The following is a 6000-nucleotide window of genomic DNA, read 5'->3' on the forward strand; positions in this document are numbered from 1 at the left end:
TACCCTTATCCCATGTCCTCACTAATGCTCGGGGGCTACGTGTAGAGGCTAATTAGTCTCCTTCAACTTATCGATTTGTATTAACATTCTTTCTTATTCAATGCAATATTCATTCTTCTTTTCTTGCCGTTTCTCTATGTTCCTTTGTCTCCATATTTTCATTCCTTTCCATTCCGCACTGCCACTGTTTGAACTATCTTCGCTTGTCTAAATTTACTCCCACAGTAGATGAAAATGTCACATCAAAGAGAGTGGGAGTATAAGATCAGAATGTCTAATTTGTCTCAACAATTTGTGTGGGCCAATGCCTACAATTTCATTATTCAGAGCATTGTACTTTCTCACATTTATAGATGATGCCACAAGGGAGGTTTGGACTTCTCCTCTTTGTAAGAAGAGTAATGTGTTGGATGGATTTTAAAAGTTCTTCATATTTGGAGAGAACTAGTTAGGCAATGAGCTTTAAGTGCTTGATGGCTAATAATGGTGGAGAGTATATCTCGCATGCCTTTATGAACTTTTATGCAAGTTGTGGTATCAAGAGAGAGTTGATAGCTCCTCAAAATCAACTCAACATGGTGTAGTTGAGAAGATGAACATGACCATTCAAGAAAAGATTCATAGCATACTCTCTAATGCTAGTCTCACTAGTGGATTTTGAAATGAAGTTGTAAAGATAGCAGTGCATTTGACCAATAGGTCTCCTAGCAAACCATTAGATGTCAAGATACTAGAGAAGTTATGGTTTGGCAAGAGATCTAGTCATGATCACTTGTATTTTTTGGCTATGAAGCATTTATGCATATACCTAGGGACAAGCAAAGTAAGCATCATCCAAAGTCTAAGAAATGCATTTTTCTTAGCTATAGAGAATCAAGTGAAATGGGGTATTGCTTGTGGGATCTTGAATCAAAGAAGGTAGTGCCTAGCCCTGATGTTATCTTTAATGAGGATAATTTGCATAAGTAGCCCATTAAAATGGTCAAGATCTCTAGAGTAGTGTTTTAAGAGGATGGACAACCAACACATGAGAAGATTGTATTACCTATTCAACATGCGGTAGGGCTTGGCCAGCTAGCGAATGCCAAGGTAAAGGTGTCTTGAGATGGTGGAAAATCTCATGTTTTATAGGATAGAAAAATGGGACAACCAAAGGCTCCTATTAAGCCAATTTTACGAAAGTCTACAAGTTTTTCTAAACCACAAGATAGATACACTCCATCTTTAGAATGTGTCATGTTCATAGATTGTGGTGAGCCTTCTTGTTATGTAGATGCTATGATTAGGGATGACACTCGCAAGTGGAAGAGGGCTATGCAGTTAGATATTGATTCTTTGGAAAAGAATGCTATCTAGGAGTTAGTGCCTTTGCTTAAGGGAAAATTATGCATTGCCATGTAAGTGGATCTACAAGTTGAAGGTATCTCTATATGAGGCATTTCCTAAATGCAAGAAAAGATTAGTGGCCAAAGGAGGAGAAAAATATTGACTTTGATGAAATGTTTTCACTAGTAGTAAAGACAATCACCCTTCTTATGGTTCTTGCTTTGGTTGTGAGAGAGGATATGGAGTTGGCTCGGGTGGATATAAAGACCACTTTCTTGCATAGGAAATTGTATGTGGATATTTATATACAATAGCCTCAAGAATTTATTGTGGAAGGCAAGGAGTAGTTGAGGTTCAAGCTAGATAAGAGCTTATATGATTTGAACTAGGCTCCTAGAGAATGATATCATAAGTTCAATGTCTTTATCATTGGTACACCAAGAGTGAGACCAATTACTACCTATATGTGAGGAAGACAAGATGGTAGCCTTATGGTCTTGATTCTATATGTGCATGACATGTTGATTATTGGGAAAGTCAATTATGGATGTTGATGTTTTAAAGAAAAGACTACATGAAACCTTTAGCATGAAGGACTTGGGGAGTGCCAGTAACATTCTTAGTATGCACATTATGCAAGGTTGAGACAACAAAAAAAAAATCTATAGTCTCTCAAAAGGAAGATGTTAGTAAGATATAAGAGTGTTTCAATATGGACAGGGGAAAGCTATCAATGTTCCATTGCCTCCATATTTGAAACTTAGCCAAGAGAACAACCCCAAGTCAAATGAGTAGAAGTCTAAAATGGCCAAGATTCCATATGCGTCTATAGTTGGTAACTTGATATATGCCATGGTTGCTACATGTCTAGACATTGCATATGCATTGGGAATAGTTAATAGATATATGGAAAAACCTAGCAAAAAGCATTGGGAGGTAGTAAAGAGTATCATGAGAGACTTGAACGACATTAGATCTATGTGCATATGCTTTGGAAGGAAGGATACATCTATTCTTGGATATGTAGATGCTAATTTTGCAAGGAGTGTAGAATCTAGGAGGTCTATTATAAGTGCTGAAGTCTCTTGGATCTCTCGATTATAGTCATGGCTTTGTCTACCATTAAGGCAGAGTATGTTATAGCCATTGAGGCTTGCAAGGAAGCTATATGGCATGCTAAAGACTTGGTCATTGTATACATTGCATTGTGATAGTTAGTCATTTAATTGGCATAGAACTCTATCTTTCATTCAAAGACAAAGCACATTGAGGTGAAGTATCACTTCATTAGGGATACTTGAGGACAAGGACATTGAGCGTTGGGCACTAGAAAATGGGTGGACTAAATTTTGAGGGAGTTAGGAGACACATCTAGAAGAGTCGTGTGTTGTGTTTGAAGTCATGTCCTTTATGATTGACTAGGATGTATTCATTACAATGTATTCTAATACAACAATAATGATGATGATGATGTATTCTTAGAATAGCAAGGAAGCACAATGAGCATTCTATTTTGAATCTTGTCTTTTCTTTGAGTACTTTATGTATTGTTCATACAATGAAGTAATGTGTCTCCAATATGAATCTTTCTATGTTAGGTTTGGGTACTGTGACCACGATGATGTCTCCCTCCATCATGAGTCTACATGCACATGCAATCTCAAGGTCCAACAATGCTCCCCACTACTCTTGTGGTTGGGTGTCAAAGCTAAGGCAGGCTCACACTACGGAGGTTTGTGGTCTACTTACTTCTCGGAGTGATAAAGAGCTCGAGAAGGATGAAATTCTTGAGTCATTGTACCCTCAGCAAATCGTGCTCACTTCAACTTGGGGATCTCTTTGGTTCCACCTATCACCCCTCAAACCCCACTCAAATTAGTTGGCCAATTTATTACCTTTTATGTTTTGGTTGTTGTGCCTCCTATCCCTTCTTTCCATGGTAAGATGGTGCCTAGGGTGGATTTTCCTCATTTCAAAGGATTGGAATCCAAGGATTTGGATGCCTTTATTTCGTAGTTTGAGGTGGCTCATGATATTAATTTTTGTAATATGAATGATCCCATGCATCAGGTGGTGGTCTTCGAATCCTACATGTAGGTGGAACCATGGCTCACATACGAGCAAGGGTAGGCTACCTATGCGGCATTTGCTGAGTGGTTTTAGCATGATAGGACTAACATCCAGAAGCTAGATTGCTTGTAGAGTTTGAAGCAAAGTGATTCTACCATTTAGAACCACATTGCCTCATTTCACGTGTTATTGGGTAGAGTCACTAATTTGGCTAATAAGTGAGGCAATGAAATGCTTCACTCTTTGTATGTCTATAGGCTACAACATGATCTCTGCCGTGCACTAATGATGGAGGATCTAGCATCCCATGGTTTGAATCATTTTGTTCAACAAGCTCTATGGACAGAGTCATTACTTTCTAAGTAAATGTTAGGAAACGGGAAAGAAGTTGAGTAAGTCTATTGATAAAGGTCCCAGTTTAGAGGATAGTGATTCAAATTTGGATTTGAACATGGAGGAGCACAATAGCAGTGATGAGGAGGACTCCGAGGAGTAGGCATGGAAGAAGGCTCAAGAAGCCTAGGAAGAAAGACAAGGGCCACAAATCTTTAGAGGACGCTCGCAAATCTATCACGAAGGCACTCTAGTATACCAAGTATAGTAATCCAAACCACTTGCTGTGGACAAGCGAGGAAAACCATCCCCGACCACCTCGATCGTGTCCTTCATCTCCTCCACCCATGCTATGAGTTGGAAAATCTTGTTCAGTATAACTACTAGCACATGCATTGCCGATGGTTCCAGAGCACTCTAGTTTGGCAGGTTGGTTTCCTCCCATTCCTCGCCACCCCTGTTGGCATGCCATAGCACTACCTGAGTTATACTCATAGACCTCGATAGTGTGAGTTGGAGTCTTATAGATTTCACACTAGCATTCATTGAGACTACAACCTAGGAGGTAGTTATGTTTTTTCTACATGCAGGGAGGACAATGGTAGGAGAAATATCTAGACACCCAAGCATATGATGCTTACAAACTAAAAGGACAAGAAGAAGGCTCCATGTCTTTTTTAAGTACTATGGAAATAGAATAGATTCGAAAGCCAACAATGCATGTGATGACCTGCTATGGTAAAAAGCTCAAAGTGGCATTAAACAATCCTACAAATTTGTCACGGGTTGAATAGGAGATGTCTGCCATCAGGTGGTAGGATGGTTTGTAACAAGATCGATAGCAATGCCAAGATCCACAACCTATTCTTGTTCCACTAATGGTACAATAACCCATGGATTTAGGAGATTTGGCGATCCAAAAGTTTGACAAACCACCAATCAAATCCCGAAGTACTCTGGGAATTCAAGGTGTCTATTATTCTCCATCACTATTCTTTAGGTCATTTGTTAAATTTGATTCTAGCATTAAAGGACCATCTCTTAAGAATGATTCAAGTGGATTGACTTGTACAACTTGGGTAGTAGGATATTGTGGCTATGATAGGGGAAGTGATCTTTGAAGTATAGGGGGTAAAGGTGCATGTGCCTAGCTACCAGTACATTACTTACACTAATAGTACCCACATATCCGCACACCTGTACATTGTAAGTGGCGGATGCCCATCATTGTTACTTCATTATTTATTCTTTTAGTGACATTTGAATAAAGGGAAGGCTAGTCACACATTGTGACTATTGGAGTTTCCACATCTCTCTCTCTCTCTCTCTCTCTCTCTCTCTCTCTCCTTCCACCATAGCTCTTGCTTTCACTCCATGCTTCCACTTCAGGGCTTTGGGAAGTCTCTTTGATCACTATACATAGACTGGTTGGGTTAGCCCCCATAGGATCCTTTGTTTCGATTTTGATTCAAAGCTCTTGCTGAAACTATTAGTTGTTGGTTCTAGTTTTAGTAGGGTTCCATTGTTGTTGTTGAGTTATCACTAGGGGAATGGTTTGAGGTCACTGTTGTTGTGGTTGAACCATCATTTGAGGTACTATTTTCTACAACCATTATGATTCAACTTCATCATACAAACTTGCACCTTCTATTGTAGCTTGCAAGTTGACCAATCTTCTTGGCTCCACAAACTTACAAACTTCTACTTGCATGCCTCTAAGAAAAACTCCCTTTTGGATGCCTTCATCCAAGTTATGGTTGGTTCATCTCTTCATTATATGGATTTCATTCTAGAGACATATGCTTCCACCCATTCCTAACTTAAGTTCATGAATTTCTCTTGCATATGCTCTTCCAAACCTTTACACTTGAGTTTGGTGAGGAAGGCCATCTTTAGGTCATCCCATGTGCCAAAAGTTCATGCCACTTGTCTCTCTGATACCATTGAAATGCCACACCCTTAAAAGTGGTAGGAAATATCGCACCAATCTTTGAGGTTTTGGCATTATTGGAAACACATGCTATCATAAACTTGGCTACATGAAGATCAGGGTCTTCATTGTACTCTCCCTTAAAGATTGGCAATGGGGACTAAATTTGTTAGCCTATCGTCAATATTTCCAAGATGGATTTGGCTTGGAAGGGAACCTTGGGTTACCATTGGGACTTCTATAAAGAGTGTCCTAAGGACATCAAAGGAGGCTTCTACTTCTACTAGTTGGTTCTTCGCTTTGATGTTTGCCTTGCGTTACCATTGGGACTTTTGTAAAGA

This window comes from Lygodium microphyllum, chromosome 30, assembly GCF_053477565.2.
Source record: "Lygodium microphyllum isolate KBCC chromosome 30, Lygodium_microphyllum_v1.1.10, whole genome shotgun sequence".
NCBI classification, from domain to species: domain Eukaryota; kingdom Viridiplantae; phylum Streptophyta; class Polypodiopsida; order Schizaeales; family Lygodiaceae; genus Lygodium; species Lygodium microphyllum.